This window comes from Chrysochloris asiatica, unplaced genomic scaffold (genome assembly GCF_000296735.1).
Source record: "Chrysochloris asiatica unplaced genomic scaffold, ChrAsi1.0 scaffold00035, whole genome shotgun sequence".
Lineage (NCBI taxonomy): Eukaryota > Metazoa > Chordata > Mammalia > Afrosoricida > Chrysochloridae > Chrysochloris > Chrysochloris asiatica.
In genome coordinates this window covers 7,924,631-7,943,293 of record NW_006408553.1, presented here as the reverse complement: position 1 = coordinate 7,943,293, position 18,663 = coordinate 7,924,631, and the positions used below count along the sequence as shown (strand labels likewise).

The 18,663-nt window shown below is 40.3% G+C and overlaps 1 pseudogene; it reads left to right on the top strand.

Moving 5' to 3' along the window:
- Positions 1 to 8,486: 8,486 nt before the first annotated feature.
- On the top strand, positions 8,487 to 9,012 carry LOC102827860 (annotated as a pseudogene).
- Positions 9,013 to 18,663: the final 9,651 nt, after the last annotated feature.

The window sequence follows — 18,663 nt, the reverse complement described above, 5'->3', positions numbered from 1 at the left end:
AGTAATGAGCAATATATCTTGATTGCATGTTTGATCGATTTCAGATTGCAGAAGTTGGTAGAATTCTTCTATTTCATCTTCACTGGCTTTAATGGTTGGTGCATAAATTTGAATAATAGTGGTATTAACTGGGCTTCCCTGTAGGCGCATGGATATTATCCTATCATTTACTGCATTGTACCTCATGAGTCCCATACATATGCCAGGTGTATGGGAAGCGGGCAGTGGCTGTGTGCTGTGGAGTCGTTTCCAACTCATAGCGACCCTGTACAGGGTTTCCGAGGCCGTAAATCTTTATGGGAGAAGAAAGCCTCATCTTTCTCCCAAGGAACAGCTGGTAGTTTCCAACTGCTGACCTTGCGGTTCGCAGTTCAATTGGTAACCACTACGCTACCGGGTACTGTGGGTTAATGCGCCAGACTGCAAAGCCATTTGAACTGCAAGGTCAGTGGTTTAAGCTCACCAGCTGCTCCTCGGAAACCCTATACAGGGTCGCTATCGGTCGGAATCAACTCAATGGCACTTCACAACAACAACAACAACAACATGGGAATCCGGGAGGTGACTATTACAGATAAGAAAGCTTGCTTTCATGGTATGATATCACAACCAAACAACCATTCAAAGGGTGTGTCCAGGAATGTTCCTGTAAGGACAGGTTGGGGAAAGTGGCCCTGAAATCCACTTTTAAATATATTCTGCTTCTAATTCTGGTAGCCCATCTGTCAGAGGTGTATGAGGTACTCAAGAAAAATTGGCATCTGAACACTTAAACCTAGCACAAGATAGAATTAAGCCGTGCCTGGCTGAAGTCATTCACAGGCCAAAAGTTTTCGGATATCATGCTGTACAGCATGTCAAAGGTTGAGCATGAGTCAATGATACAGAATAGGACCCTGTTGAAAAGCTTTGTTCTGACACAAACAAAAAAATAGAGTTTAAAACATAGAAACTAAAGGCAATTCTTGGATACTGTTCAGCACAGATTAATGGTTTTTGTGGTATTCTATAGCTAGTTCTAAACACCAGAAGAAGGTTCAGAGAGTTACAGTCATAGAGAAGATTATTTTTAAACATAGACAGACACTTTGGGACAGAGATCCGACTATGAAAGGTAAATGGAGCTGCTCATTTACCTTGAAGAAGAGACAACAGTAGGGTGTATAAACAGATATAGGGTTTTTATCACCATTTCTCTTCTTTAGTAAAGATCTACTATTCCCACCCTCATCCTAGCAGAAAGCAGACTCAAGTCATTTTAGGCACTCATCTGTCCCTGAACATAAGAGCTGGAAATCCAATTACATATCTGTTAAAACACTTCTTTTCCCAAGCCACTTCCAAGATGAAATCCAGGCCCATCAAGTAGACTCCTACTTATAATGACCCTATAGGACAAAATAGAACTGCTCCATGCAGCTTACAAGACTGCAAATCTTTATGAAACAGACAGATTCCTCTTTCTCCTTTGGGGCTGGGAGTCCATGTGGTAGTCCATGTGGAAATCCATGTGGGAGTCCATAGTGGTCCGTGCTTATCCCACTGTGCACCAGAACTCCTTCTTATCTACCTATTATAATCTCTCTTCTCCAGGTTTCACCTGAGAGTGTGAGCTTCATTAGCATATACTATGCTTGGTTCATCCACTCATCCCCATCTCTCTGAGTATATGCTTAACAATTCACATTAAAAGCATTATTTGAGATTCTGTTGTGGACAGCATTAAACACCAGAGCACCTCAGAAATCCCATAAAGTAATAATTATTGTATTTATTTTAGAATGAGGAAATTAAGATATAGAAAGATTACACGTCTTGTCCAAAGACATAAAAACAGAAAATTGCAGAACCCAAATCCAAGTCTATTTGAGTCCCAAGCTCATGTTCCTAAAATGTAAATTGATGCACAGGATTTGTTGTTGTTGTTGTTGTTGTTGTTGTTAAGTGCTGTCAAGTCAATTCCAACCCATAACGACCCCCGTATAGGGTTTCCGAGGAGTGGCAGGGGAGCTTGAACAGCCCACCTTGTGGTTCAAACCAACCTTGCAATTGAGTGCTTATCCTACAGTGTCATACAAGGACTCTAGGTTAGCATTGGTTAATCGTTTGCAGCCCAAGTCCAATGCTTATCAATACGCTGATGTCAGTCTGAAGGGTCCTTTAATGGTATTCTTTCATTTACTTACTCTTTCATTTTTGGAGAAGTGAGGATACAGTCTATTCCAGATCCGTTCACCTATTGGTAAATATTACCAGTAATAGCTAATATTTATGTAATCACTTACTCTGGGCCAGGTACCAGTTAAATGCCTTAATTATATCAATATATTTATTTTGGACAACCCTATATGAGGCAATGGAGAGACTGACTTTTTGTTTTTTTTAAGGTCCTTATTCTTTATCTCTCCCTATGTCCCTGGCCCTGAAATGTGGCTTTACTGTTCCTGTTATCAAGAGGAGATAGAATCTATTGGGTACCCTTTGAATCTGGACTGGTATTCTGACTTGTTTGTATCACCAAAATGCAGTACAGATGACAATGTGCCAACTCTGATCTTCAACCTCAAGGAGCTCTGCAAACTTTTACTCCCAGACCATGAAAACAAGCCCAGTCTGCTTGAAAACAGAGCTGAGGCATTCCAGACTCACCCAGCAACAGAGCCACTCATTGACCTGCAGGTGATCACAGACAAATGAAGGGACCTACTTAAGACCAAAACCTGACCAGCAGAGCCCATCTTAAATTACCAATCTACAGAATCATAAATTTTATAAATGATTGCTATCATTTGTTGTTGTTGTTCAGCACCATCGAGTCGGTACTGACTCACAGGTATCCTATGCACAACAGAATGAAACTCTATAAAGTTCTAGACTAACCTCACAATCAATGATATTTTTGAGCCCATAGCTGCTGCCATTGTGCCAATCCATCTCATTGGAGCGCTTCCCCTTTTTCTCTGACCCTCCACTTTATCAAGCATGATGTCCTTCTCCAGGGAATGATCCCTCCTGGTAATATGTTTGAAGTATGAGAGATGAAGTATGGCCATCCTGGCTTCTAAGGAGCATTCTGACTGGACTTCTTCCAACACAGATTTATTTGTTATTTTGGTAGTCCGTGGTACTTTCAATATTCTCCTCCAACACCATAACTCAAATGCATCAATTCTTCTACAGTCTTTCTTATTCGCTGTCCAACTTTTGCATGCTTTTGAGGTTATTGAAAATACTATAGCTTGGGTCGGGCATACAGTATGGTGAAAAAATATACCTTAGTCCTCAAACTGACATCTTTGCTCTTCAACACTTTAAAGAGGTCTTGCACAGCAGATTTGCCCAATGCAATACATCATTTGATTTCTTGACTGCTGCTTCTGTGAATATAGGTGGTTAATCTGAACAAAATGAAATCTTTCACAACCTCAATCTTTTCTCAGTTTACATGGATGTTGTTCATTGGTCCAGTGGTGAGGATTTTTGTTTTCTTTACATGGAGGTGCAACCCACACTGAAGTCTTTGATAGTCATCAATATTTTAAGTCCTCTTCTCTTTCAGCAGGCAAGGCTGTATCATCTGCATATGGCAGGTTCTTAATGAGTCTCCCTTCAATCCTGATGCCACATTTTTCTTCATATAATCCAGGTTTTTTAGTTATTTACTCAGCATACAGATTGAATAAGTATGGTGAAAAAATATAACAATGACACACACCCTCCCTAATTTAAAACCATTTTGGTGTTCCTTTGTTCTGTTCAAAAAAATGCCTTTTGGTCTATGTACAGGTTCCTCGTGAGCAGAATTAAGTGTTTCAGAATACTCATTCTCTGCAAGGCTGTCCATAGCTTGTCATGATCCACACAATCAAAAAACTTTGAGTAGCCAATAAAGCACAGGTAAACATCTTTCTGGTATTCTCTGCTTTCAACCAAGATGCATCTGGCATCAATAGTGATATCTCTGGATCCACATCTCTTCTGAATCCAGCTTGAACCTCTGGCAGTTCTCTGCCAATGTACGGTTGTAGCCATTTTTTTTTTATTATTATTATCTTTGGCAAAATTTTACTTTTATGCAATATTAATGAAATTCTTGGATGACTTCCGCATTCCACTGAATTACTTCTCTTTGGAATGGGCGCAGATATGAATCTCCTCCAAATAATTGGCCAGGTAGCTGACTTCCAAATTTCTTGCCATAGATGAGTACCTCCAGTGCTTTGTCAGTTTCTTGAAAGATTTCAATTTGTGTCCCATCTTTTCCAGATGCCTTGTTCTTTGACAATTCTTTTAATGTACCTTCAGTATCATTGACTCTAGATTATATACTACCTCTTGAAATGGTTGAACATCAACCATTTCTTTTTGGTACAGTGACTCTGCATTCCTTCCATCTTTTTTTGATGCTTTCCACATTATTCAATACTTTGCCCTTGTTGTTGCTGTTAAGTGCCATGGAGTCAGTTTCAACTCATAACAATCTTATATAGGATTTCCAAGGAGCGGCTGATGAGTTTGAACTGCCAAACTTGTGGTTACAGCTGACTTTTCAGTCTAGTACTTTATCTCACAGTGCTGCAGTCCTTCAATATTGTAAGTCATGGCTTGAATTTTTCCCTCCATTCCCTCAACTTGAGAAATGCTGAGTGTGTTCTTCCCTTTAGGTTCTATCTTCAGTTCTCTGCACATTTCGTTATAATATTTGATTTTATCTTCTCAAGCTGATCTTTGAAATTTTCCACTCAGTTCTTTTACCTTCTAATTTCTTCCATTTGCTGTAGCATACCTACGCTGGAGAGCAAGTTCAGAGTCCCATCTGACATTCATTTTGGTCTTTTCCTTCTTTCTTGTCTTCTTTTATTTTGTTCATATATTAATTAGTCAACTTTTTAATGTGGGAGCATAGGAACAAAGGAAGAATCCAGAAATTTTGAAATACTTGTCCAATGTATCAGCTCTTAACTAAATTTAGCTTCATATGGTAGAGAGCTAGAACCTAGGTATATTATGTGTGCCATCACATGTGTGCCTCCTTATAGTCCAAGCTTGGTTCTTCTCCAGTGTCTTAGAGTTGTACCTGATCTTATTACCAATTTTCATTCAAATCCATTGGGGAATGGGATGATTCTGATTTTGTTTCTTGGCCGGGAATTTTGTGGTCCTGAAAGTCTTATGAGATGGCATATTGAAGCTAAAAGGAAGCAGCACTCACATGATGGTGAAAAAAGGAAGAGAAGAACCTTTCTTGTCTTCTTAAAGATCTTTTGCTTTCTTCCTATATGGAGTTTTTTATATCATCTCACAACTCTTCTGGTGTTTGGTCTTTAGTGTCTAATGCATCAAATCTTTTTTTCAGATGATCTCTAAATTCAGGTGGGATATATTCAAGGTCATATTTTGGCTTTCATGGACATGTTTTAATTTTCTTCAGCTTCAGCTTGAACTTGAATATGAGCAATTCATGGTCTGATCCACAGTCTGCCAATGACCTTGTTTTGGCTGATGAAACCACTGTCTCTTTCTACAGATGAAGTTAATTTGATTTCTGTGTATTCCACCTGGTAAGGTCTATGTGTATAGTCATCTTTTATGCTGTTTAAAAACGGTATTTGCAATGAAGAACTCGTTGTCATTGGTCTTGCAAAATTCTATCCTGGGTTTTCCAGGATCATTTCTATCACCAAGACCATATATTTTCCAACTACTGATCCTTCCTCTTTGTTTCCAACCTTTGCATTCCAATCACCAGTAATGATCGATACATCTTGTTTGCATGTTTGATCAATTTCATACTGAAGAAGTTGGTAGAATTCTTCAATTGCATAATCGCTGGCTTTAGTGGTTGGTGTAAAAATTTGAATAATAGTGGTATTAACTGGTCTTCTTTGTTGTTGTTGTTGATAAGTGCTGTTGAGTCGGTTCTGACCCATAGCAACTCTGTATAGGGTTTCTTCCTTTTAGGCACATGGCTATTATCCTATCACAGACAGCATTATACTTCAAGACAGATCTTGATACGTTCTTTTTGATGATGAATGCAATGCCATTCCTCTTCAATTTGTCATTCCCAGCATAGTAAACCATGTTATTTTCAGATTCAAAATGACCAATACCAATCCATTTCAGCTCATTAATGTCTAAGATATCAATGCTTATGCGCTCCATTTCAATTTTTACAATTTCCAACTTTCCTAGATTTGTACTTCACACATTCCATGTTCCTAATATTAGTAGATGTTTCCAATTGTTTCTTTTCATTTTGAGTTGTGCCGCATTAGCAAATGAAGGTCCCAAAGGCTTTACTCCATTCACATCATCATGGTCAACTCTTCTTTGAGGAGGCAGCTCTTCCCCATTTGTATTTTGAGTGCTTTCCGACCTAAGGGGCTCATCTTCCAGCACAATATCTGACAATAATCTGGTATTCTTCATCATGTCTCAGGGTGCTATCTGACAGTGTTCCACTGCTATTCATAAGGTTTTCTGTGACTAAATATTCGGAAATAGTCTGTCTCTCCTTCTTCCTAGTCTGAAACTCAGATGAAACCTATCTACCATTGGTTACCCTACTGGTGTTTAAAATACCAGTAGCATAGCTTGTAGAATCACAGCAACATTCAATCCACCACAGTTTGATAAACTGATAGATGAGTGGTGGGATTTTATTGTTTTTGTTTTTGTTAGGTGCCATCAAGTCAGTACTGACTCATAGCGACTTTATGCACAGCAGAACAAAACACTGCCCGATCCTGGGGCAACCTCACTACTATTGCCATGCTTGAATCCATCGATGCTGACACTTGGCCAATCCATCTCGTTGGGGGTCTTCCTCTTTTTCTCTGACCCTCCTCCTTACCAAACATGATATCCTTCTCCAGCTATTGGTCCCTCCTGATAATATGTCCAAAGTATGAAAGATGAAGTTTGGCCATCTTGGGCTCCAAGGAGCACTCTGGCTGTACTTCTTCCAGCACAGATCTGTTGGTTCTTTTGACAGCCCACGGCACTTTCAATATTCTCCTACAACACCATAACTCAAATGCGTCCATTCTTCTACAGTCTTCCTTATTTACTGTCCAGCTTTCACATGCATATGAGGTTATTGAAAGTACCATGAATTTTATTATAAGGCATGAAATTTTGTGTGTGTTTTGTTAAGCAGCAATACCTAATAGATACAAGTAGGTAAACTATTATTGTTATTGTTGTTAGTTACCAAAAACTGACCTCCAACTCATTGGCAGCCTGAAGCTTTTCTCCCTAGTCTTTCTTAGTCTGGAAGCTCAACTGAAGCCTGTTCAGCATCATTGCAATATTCAAGCCTCTTTGACGGAGACCAGTGGTGGCTGTGCGTGACGTACATTGGCAGGGAATCAAATCTGAATCTCCTGCATGGAAGGCGAAAATTCTCCTCCTTAATCACCACTGCCCCCAGATTATAATTAGCATACATATGGGTTAATGCACTGAACTGCAAAGTCAGTTTGAACCGCAAGGTCGGCGGTTCAAGCTCACGAGCCATTCCTATTCAGAAACCCTATACAGGGTTGTTATGGGCCAGAACCAACTTGACGGCACTCAACAGCAACAACAACATTATTATCTTCCCATTTTATGTATGAAGAAATTTTATGTATGAAGAAATTTTATGTATGAAGGCACAGAGGAATTTAGTCATATGTCAAGGTAACACGTCAAAAATGTAGGAGGGCCAGTACACCAACCCAAGTAATCTGACTTCATTCTAACATCCTGCCTCTCGATCATTTCTAGAAAGTCATCAGATTGCTTATAAAATTGGTAAATGACATAAAGTCAGAAGGAATGACTAGTAAGATAGATAACAGAATCCAAATACAGAATATTCTCAACAGTATGATAAAAAATCAGTAAGAAGAAACTTCCTAAGAAAAAAATTATTACATTTACTGAATCTTAATGTTCTGAATCTGAGTTTTAAAAATAATATGCATAGCACAAAGATAATGCACTACATCCTAAATTGGTAAGTAGTAGCTGGAGTCCTAAAAGATTGCAAGCAATTTTCTGTTACATTTATTGGTCTCTACTCATATGGAGCAAGAAAGAATAAAGGAATACAAAGGCTTAATGATGAAATTGGCGGATGGAACTAATAACCCACAAAAACCATGGCCTCTTCTAACCTGAAACCAGAAGAGCTCGACTGTGCCTGGCTACTACTACTGACTGTTCTGACCAGCGATAAAATAGAAGGTCCCAGATACAATGGGAGAAAAATGTAGAATAAAACTCAAATTCTTAAAAGGAAAAAAAAAAAAAAATCCAGACTTTATGGACCTATAGATTAGAAGAACCACTGAGACAATATATCTGATTGGCTTATAAAATAAACAATGTCACCCCTGAATAATGTGCTTCCTTAAACAATCAACTATATAAAACCAAATGGGGCCCGGGCCGCTTGCTGCACTTAACACAGGAGCCCAGAGTCCCCAACTGCCACCATGTCCCACCAGACGGGCATCCAAGCTAGTGAAGATCTTGAGATATCGTTGCCAGAGGAAGAAATGGGAAATACAGACTTCTGAAAGTGTCTATTGAAAATGAGCAACTTGTGATTGGAACATGTAGTCAACCTTTAACTTCGTGGGAGAAGGATTACGATTCCTTTGTTCTCCCATTACTGGAGGACAAACAGCTGTGTGAGATATTATTCAGGTAGATTCTCAGAAAGCCCAGAGATATAAATGGATATTCATTGTGTGGTCTTCAGATCATTCCCATGTTCATCAAAAAATGTTGTATGCAGCCACAAGAACAACTCTGAAAAAGGAGTTGGGAGTGAGCCATATTAAAGATGAAGTATCTGGAACAGTAAAGGAAGATGTATCACTACATGGATATTAAAAATATTTGCTATCACAGTCTTCTCCTACCTCACTGACTGCAGCTGAGGAAGAATTACAACAGATTAAAATAAATGAGGAAATAGATATAAAGAATGAAATTATAATTTTGGCCACACTGTAGTGGTTACGAATCAGGCTGCTAACCTCAGGGACAGGAATTCAAAACTACCAGCTGTTCCGCAGAAGGAACATGAGGCTTTCTGCTCCCGTAAAGATTTACAGCCTCAGAAACCCTGTACAGGGTCGCTATGAGTCAGAACCGACTCCACGGCACATAACCACCACCACCACAAATACAGAGCTGTAAGATTTTCCAAATAGGGTTCCTAAGGATTCAGCACGTTATCATTTATTTCTGCATAAGCATTTCCACTAAAGAGATTATTCAGAGTCCATAGGTTTGTGATACATTGTTTTTAACATAAAAAAAAAAAAAAAAAAAGACCAAATGGTTGATATTTCCCCAAAAGGAATGATGCGAAGGCAAGGAGGGGAAGGACAGAATAGCAGCTAGACGAATGGAAACTGAACAAACAGGCTTGAAATACTGAGAATGCCGACATAGTGTGAAAATAGTAACCAAAGCCAAAGAACAATTGTATGAAATTTGCTAAAGGGGAACCTAATTTGCAGTGTAAACTTTCACCTAAAGCACAATTTAAAAAAAAAATTTTTTTTAATACACATAAGCAGTAGAGGAAGTTTGACTTAAAAACTAGTTCCTGTGAAAAAGTCAGAGCGACTTTGTTGTTGTTGTTGTTAAGTGCCATTGAGTTGGTTCTGACTCATAGTGACCCAGTATAGGGTTTCCAAGGCTGGTGGGTTGAACTTCCAGCCTGGTGGTTTGCAGCTCAGTGTTGATCCTGCAGTGCCACACCAGGAATCCAACTGGAGTAAAAATCAACCATGTAATGCACTGAATTAGCAAGAATATGCTGTTCATGCTCCAAAAAGCAATACACCCACTCCGCCTCACTTATTATCTCATTATCTGCATTTACAACAACTTTGAAAAAATTCTTAGGCAACGCCTCCAATGATCCAGGTGTCATTCAGGGCTGTAGCCAGGCTCAGGCACCCTCCAAAGGCCACCCAAACAATACACCAGTGGCCCCTATGGCATCTGGGCTGCATGAGGGATAGCAGTCAACTGCAAGAAACTTATCCCGTTCATTTGTGATATCTCTGTTTGGCCACAGAGGGCATGGGTCAATGGCAGCATGATGAAAGGTCACATGTGAACTGAGGGAAGCAGGACCAGAGTGGACAGAAGACCAGGGAGGTCCCTGCCAAGAGTAGCAAACAACACCTGTCCACCACCACCCTCACCCCCAGTCCCTGTGGGAGCCAATGGTGGGGAAAAGGGACCTGCCATACCATGCACATCCTGAAACGTGCCAAGAGCGCTTGACAGGCAATGAGCACCAAGAAGGAACATTGGTGCCAAAGAAGGAATGATGCCCCTGACTCTCACATAACACCAGTTTCACATAATGACCTGTCAGGAAGTGAGGTGCAGGTGTAGCCCTGATGTATATGACATGGTTAGAAGGAATACCATATTTTTATACAAACAATGCACATGTTATATGGTCTTTTGCAAACCACTATACCTCCTTGCACATTACTTTTCTATTCACACTATAAGCATTACGTACAGTATAATGATATCACATAAGTATCATATTATATGAGAATGTAAGAATATCTCATCTGACTGAAGCAGGAGAGGAGGAAGAGTGTAAATTTTCTTAAAATACCTAAAGATTTGTCAAAATGTTGATGAGGAAATAGATAGAGATCAATGATTGGAAATGTAATGGTTTTACTAGATGCCTACTGAAAATATTTTATTCTTTGCCCACTGTCTCTTCCACTCTGGTCTCTGGACTTCTTTTCCCTATCCCCTTTCCCCCACCCACCTTAAAATCTCCAGCAGTTCCCAGACCTTGTCTAGTCTGGTTCAATCATGTGAAAAGCTTCCTTTTCATAATGAAAACACCCCATAATGTAACATCAACAATAAACTCATTTAAATTTAAGACTTATCTCCCCTCCCAATTTGAAAAACAATAGAGAAAACAGTTGAGGAAGAGGTGGTTTAATTAGTATCTCTTCTTTACTCCAACTCCATCCCCTTTCAGCCACCATTTTGTTCTTTTCAGGGTCAAACCAATGGGGAAAATGGCACAGTAACTCATCTGGTTGTAATCTGTTGGTGGTGTCCTCTTTGGGGCAGAAGGACAAAGGAAATCAGCACTTTCTTTTGTAAGCACATGGAAGCTTCCCCTCAAGAGTCAAGGTAGCACCTCTGACAGAGCTCCTTTGGTGGAAGCAATACTTACCCCTCCATGGGCTGCTTAAAGTTTTCCCTTGGTCAGAGGTCTCTGCCTCTTCAGGAGATCCTCTTTGGTGATACTCCTTTTGAGAAAATCCTAGACCCTCTTCGCCTGGAAAACATGCACTTTTGCTGTACTATCAAGAAAGGTGTGCTGTTGTTAAGTGTTGTCAAGTTCGTTCCAACTCCTAATGACCCTATATAGGGTTTCCAAGGAGCAGCCTGTGGGTTTGAACTGCCGGCCATGTGGTCACAGTCCTGTGCTGATTCTACGGTGCTGTATCAAGAGTCCATAAGAAAGATGCAGCTCCCTTCTCTTCACTAGGTAGCTAGCAGGAGGCAGCTACAGACACTGCCTCCAAACTTTAGATTCACGCATGTCAAGAACTAGAAGAGGTCTTATAAACTCTAGCTTAAGAAACTGAATCATATTCCTAACATTTATTGGTTCTAACCCTGGTGTTTTTTACCTAATTCAACAACATAGCTCTCTTTTTTCTCAACTGCTTAATGCAAGGTCAGAAGTTCAAACTCACAAACCACTCCTTGGAAATCCTATACAGGGCCACTATGAATTGAAACTGACTTAACAGCACTTAACAACAACCACAACATGTCTCCTGGCCTCTCAGAATAGTCCTCTTGAGTCCCTTTTAGCTTGGTTTGAGGGGAAGTCCCACAGCATTCCAATAATTTCTTCAAAGAAAGAAGATTTGAAAGGCTAGTAAAGAGAGATGGATGATTGGCTGATGCTGCTAGAGTCCTTAATAGGTAGTCAAGCACCCAGCTTCAAGATGTGGGGCACCTGGCACCCAACCACTGTTCTTAGCATTAGGGTTTCTGGAATTCTGGAAAAAAAGAAAGAAAGAAAAAAGTGTTCCAGGCCACATAGGGTGGAACTATTGGTCTTCCACATTTGAAGCAAAGAAGAGTGAAGAAAATCAAAAATTAATGGAAACAATCAGTCCAACCACTTGAACTTCAGCCTCTATGACCCTGAGACCAGAACTAGATGGTGCTAGCCACTCTGAAAGGAATCACAATAGAAGATCCTAGATAGAGTGGGGGGGAGGGGGGAAGGGGAGAAATATGGAACAAAATTCAAAATCATTTAAAAAAAAAAAAAATTGCAGTCTTACTGGTCTGATAGAGACTGGTAGAGTCAACCTTCAAGCATGAGGCTGAACTCATCCCCATGACAGCTTTTCAGGTATACCGTAGACAGTCCTATTGGTGAACAATAACACCAGGGAGGTATGTGCTCCTTAGAACAATCAACCATACAAGATCAATGGGGCAGCATTTGCCCAAGGATAAAACTCCTAAGAAATAGGAAAGAAAGACTAACGGAAATAAGAAACAAGGAGAAGGAATGGGGAAAGCACTGTTGTGTTGTGGGAACAAACAAACAAACCATGTATATAAATTGTTGAATGGAAAACTAATTTGCTCTGTAAACTTTTACCCAAATCACAATAAAAAGTTAAAATTTTTTTTTTTTTAAAGAGGTGCCTTCTAACATAGCATTATTTCTAGTGTCTATCCCTACACTTGGAGTTTTGGTATGGCACTGCAGGATAATGCACTGGACCACAAAGTCAATTTGAGCTGCAAGGTCAGTGGTACAAACTCACCACTCACTCCTCAGCAACCCTATACAGGTTGCTATGAGTCAGAACCATCTCAACAGCACTTAACAATGTCAACAACATCCCTATACTTAGGTGTTCTGGTGTGACACTGTAGAATAAGCATTTGACCTAAAAATCAGTTTGAACCATAAAGTTGGTGGTTCAAACTCATCAGCCACTCCTTGGAAACCCTATACAGGGTCACTATGAGTCGGAACTGAATCAACAGCATTTAACAACAAAACAGCAACATTGCTACCCTTAAGAAATGTACATACTTAAAAAGAAAGCAATCCCAACGGATCATGAAAGTGAATATACGATAACGTAGCCTCCATGGTACTCGTAAGTACTCTTAAAAGAAAGGAACTCTCAATACAGCACAGAATTTAGTTAGGAAGCATTTCTCTGCTATTGGAATAGTTATCCCATACTTTCCAAAAGAAAATGGTTTCTGGTTATACTATGCTGCTAGTTATGAGTAGTTCATGGGTGTGTCATCCATAATTGTATCCCAAGACATTGCACAATATCTGTCATTGCATTGCTTTTGTTGTTGTTGGTTTCTATCAAATTGGCTGACTCATGATGGCCCCATGTGTCATAGAAGAAAATGTTGCCAAGACCTACGTCATCCTCATAATCATTGGTATGTTTGAGCCCATAGTTGCAGCAATTGCATCAATCCATTTCACTGATGGTTCCTCTCTTTGTATTGACCCTCTACTTTACCAACCAGAATGTTCTTTTGTAATGATCAGTTTTTCCTGGTGTCAGGTCTTAAGTAAGCAAGCCAAAGTCTTATCATCCTAGCTTCTAAGGAATAGTCTGGCTGTATTTCTTCTACCATTAATCTGTTCCTTCTTTTGACAATTCACAATGACATAGATATCAATAAAGATCTGATAAATGAATTGAATAAATGAATGAATAATCCAATGTGTGATTTAAATGAGTAGGGAAAGAATAGGATTTCATTTAGACCAAGGAAATGTGGAAGATCATTATAGGACAGGGAACAAATAAATGAGGTGTAGTGTGAGTGGAGAGAAAGGAATATCAGGAAACATGGTTACAGAAAGCGTATAAGCCCGTCTTCAGCCTATAACTCATTGGAATACCTAAAAGAGATTCTAGAGCTTGCCCAGTTAAATACGCTTCTTGTGGAGCCTTTGTAGTGTATAGGCCCTTAGGTGGAATCCTGAGCCCCATCCAGAACCTTCTGAGGTGGGACATTCCCACTTGAAAAGACAAGCAGAACAGCCTGGAGTGGCTAGAGGAACAGAAGATATTTCTTGAAAGAAAGATCAGCAGGAAAAATCAAACACAAAAATGGGAGTCTGATTGGCTACAAGAACAAGCAAGTTATTCTAGGGGGTCATCAAGACAAGCAATCAAGTCCCTTCAGGAAAAACGCCCCTCTAAGACTGAAACTCAAAGGAAACACACGAGCAGGCATGTAAGCATGTTGGCCTATTGGTGAGTGGAAGAGGGGGAAAGGCAGCAGTTCATCCATATTTCATGGACTCCCATCGACCTGGAGATGATAGAGAGAAGAAGAAGGACTGGTTGGTCTGAAGTGTGGTCAGATCTGGGAATTCCTAAGCCTATGGACAAGGACCTAGCCATGGAGGGCTAGAGTTGAGAGTGAGGCATCCAGCTGATGAAGTGAGGGGCGACACACAAGAACACCCAAACTTGCAGACAATACCCATTTGACCTAGTTTCGATGGTTTGATGATCAAAACTTGACTAGAGGAAGATAAAAAATTTGATAAAGGAAACAAATGTGAATTGCTACAATTTTATGAACCTGACCTACACTTATGGATGTGGTAGCTCAAAATACCAACTGAGAGGGAAAGAGTCTTCACATCAAGGATCAAAACTATCACCTCTATACACAGGGTTGATAGGGATGGGCAACTTAGACATTGGCTACCTAAAATGGGTTGGGGGTGGATTTTAAATGTATGAAGTGGCTGGCTTACACGTTTTCAAGAGGGAGTTTAGTTTCATAGTGTTCAGGGGGAGGTAGAATCCCCCCCTGAGTAGTTTTCATCTTGTCTAGACGGGTCTGGTGAAAGGAAATGGGATAAGATTCTTATGATTCAATAGTGAATAATTGTTATTAGACTAATTGTGGTTGTCACACCTGTAAAGGTAAAAGTTGTGTAACATAAAGGAGGGAGTAGTTAATCTAACATTCCAGGAACAGAGGACCCTAGAACCATTAAGTGGGAAGAACATGCAAAAAATGTGGGACCCTGTCTAGAGAAGCAATGACACCAGAGATGGAGGCAGAGATGATGACATGGAGAGATAGAGCACCTGAGGTCTCTAGACTCAGAGAAAGAGAAAGGCTGTGTGCTGGCAGCCAGGAGGCAGGCTTGTAGAATGTGCTCTTGGGTTGTTTAAATGATTGTATTTTCATGCATGTTTTTGTGTACATCAAAAAACAAAGGGAATAGAAGCAAATATTGTTGAATTATGATACATGAAGGGGATTGTAATCATTGCAATGAAATGAAATATGATAGGGTGAGTGCAAAACCAATGTTCTCCCACGTAAACTATTACTCAATTCACAATAAGAGCTAAAAAAAAAAAAAAAATGAGGCTTAGTGGGAATAGGTGATGATTACAGAAAAGTCAGTAAACACAGTTGTTGTTGTTAAGTGCTGTTGAGTCAGTTCCAATCATAGTGACTCTGTATAGAGTTGCTGAGGCTTGTAAATCTTTGCAAGAACATAAAGCTTTATATTGCTCCTCAGAAGTTAGTGGGCTCCAACCACTGACCTTGTGGTTAGCAGTCCTGTTTATTCTATAGAGCCATAGTGGTTGTTGTCGTAAGCATAGGTGTTGTTAATGCCATCAAATTGGTTCAGACTCATAGCAACCCTGCATAGTGTTTCCCAGAAGTGGCTGATGGGTTTGAACCTCCAACTTTGTGATCCAGTGTTTTTCCTACAGTGCCACACTAGGACGTCAGTAAACAGTGTTGTTGTTGTTGTTGTTAAGTGCTGTCGAGTCGGTTCTGACCCATAACGACCTTGTACAGGGTTTCTGAGGGTGTAAATCCTTACGGGAGTAGAAAGCCTCATCTTTCTCCCGCAGAGCGGCTGGTAGTTTCAAACCGCTGGCCTTAAGGTTCGCAGCCCGATTTGTAAACAGTGTAGTCTGATTAAAAATGAAGAAACTATATAATAAAAAGAACAATATGGCTGAATTAGGTAAAATCAACTGATCTGGGTTAGATCTAATAGATGTTAAGAGTCTCCCAAGCAGGGAATCAGTACTATGAGAGTGGAATTTTACATGAATTAACCCCAAAGAGAAAAACGCCACTGGGAGCTCCCAGCTAAAGATGGATCAAGGGAAGTTAGAGTAGATATTATTGTGACTAATAGTGACCCTGTATAGGGGTTCTGAGAAACAGCTGGTAGGTTTGAACTGCCGACCTTGTGGTTCATAGCCCAATGATGATCCTACAGCACCACACCAGAGATTAAGGATAAAGATAAGTTCATGTTTGTGAAAAGTTAGTAAAATCTTTTTTAGAGTACTAAGAAATCTGTCTGGTATGAGATAAGGGAACTGTTTAGATAATTTTTCGAGAACATTCCCATGCCACGGTTGTAAGTTTCTTAGGTAACTACAATAGAATATGCATTAACCAGTTGCCATCAAGTCAATTCCAACTCATGGCAACCCCATGTATTTCAAAACAGAGCTGCACTCCATGGGGCTGTGTTTTCTAGGCTGTGACCATTAGGAGCAGATCCCCACACTTTATCCTGAGGTGTCTTTTGGTTAGTAGTTAAAAGTATAACCATTTGTACCACTCAGGGACTCACTCCAAATGTGATTTAATACATAAAATTTTTGTTAAGTGTCTTCCATCTATGGGTTCCAAATCATAAGGACCCTGTATAGGGTTTCCTAGATTGTAAATCTTTGCAGGAGCAGAAAGGGTCATCTTTATCCACTAAATCCATAGATGTTGTTGTTGTTAAGTGCTGTCAAGTTGGTTCCAACTTACAACAGCCCTGTATAGAGTTTCCAAGGAATAGCTGGTGGGTTTGAGCTGCCAACCTTCTTGTGTGCAGCCCAGTACTGATCTTACAATGCTACAGATTGGGCCAATCGCACTACTGTTGCCATGCTTGAGTCCACTGATGCTGCCACTTGCCCAATCCATCTCGTTGGGGGTCTTCGTCTTTTTCTGTGACCCTCCACCTTACCTCCAAGGAGCACTCTGGCTGCACTTCTTCCAAAACAGATCTATTGGTTCTTTTGGCAGCCCATGGCACTTTCAGTATTCTCCTCCAACACCATAACTCAAAAGCATCAATTCTTCTACAGTCTTCCTTATTCACTGTCCAGCTTTCGCATGCATATGAGGTTATTGAAAATACCTTGGCTTGGGTCAGGCACACCTTAGTCCTCAAGCTGACATCTTTGCTCTTCAACACTTTAAAAAGGTCTTGTACAGCAGATTTGCCAAATGCAATATGTCATTTGATTTCTTGACTGCTGTTTCTGTGAGTGTTGATAGTTGATCCAACTTCAATTTTTCTCCATTGATAAAAATATTGTTTATTCGTCCAGTGGTGAGGATTTGTGTTTTCTTTACATTGAGATGTAATCCACATTGAAATTCCACAGATAAGTTGAATTAATTCACCACCACTAAATATCTCTACTATGGATGGAATTCTGTCCCTGAAATATAGGCATGCTAAATCCTAACCCCTAAACCTGTAGTTGTAATCCTATTTGGTAGTGGGTTTTCTTTGTTATGTCAAGAGGTCAAATCAGTGAAGGATGTATTTCAGTGAAGTTCCTTTGGAATATGAAAAGAGCACATTTGGCATAGAGGAGCAAACAGAGATGAGGGGAAATAGATGCCACACTCCATGAAGATCACCAAGGAGCCAAGGAATCAAAGACAAAAGAAGAATGGAACCGTCCCTGGAGCTGACAGAGAAAGATAGCCTTCCCCTAAAGTGGACACCCAAGTTCAGACATGTAGCCTCCTGGGGATATCCACGTTCTGAAAGGGCTTGAGTGTCATTTCGGTTTGTAATAAGGAGAGCTTTGTCCTTGCTCTGGAATCCTCTATGTCATGCTTGTGCTGCCTGGTTTATGGGTATCCTGTGTTGCTATTCACTGAGATGTGGCCAGTTCCACCTAGCTCTTTTGAGCAACATACTGACAACAGTGCTGAAATCTGCACACCCTGCCCAATTGGGGATCTCAGTGCCCTTACATTCTACAGTATCCCCATCCCTATGCCCTTTCAAGTCACTGGGTCTCGGCACTTCCATACAGGGTTTGCTTGCTACCCTCCCCACTAGGCAGAGTCTGCAGAATAGATTTGGAGGCACCATCTCAGGTCCACCAGCCTCAAATATCTGTCATCTGCCAGGATGGCACTGTGTTGCTCCAATTCCAAACTGAAAGAGAGGCCTCTGGTTTAAATCTTGAAGAAAAGGAGAAAGCTATGTTGTCCTAATATTCTCGGCATCTCCATTGCCTGTGACTTGCTTCTCACCAGGTTCTGCCTAAAAGAATGTGGTGTATAAATTTATTGGAGGTAGGTAGATAATGATGCTTTAATATGATTCATCGTTCTGCAGCTCCTGTTCAACCAGGATAGTCCTGCTAAGTACTAAAAGAACTTTTCTTTGGCTTGTAATTGCCCTCTGTTTCCTCTGGAAAAACAACAATAAAAATTTGTTTTACCACCTAGTCTAAGTGGCCAATGGAATTCTGGTGTGACACTGTAGGATCAGCACAG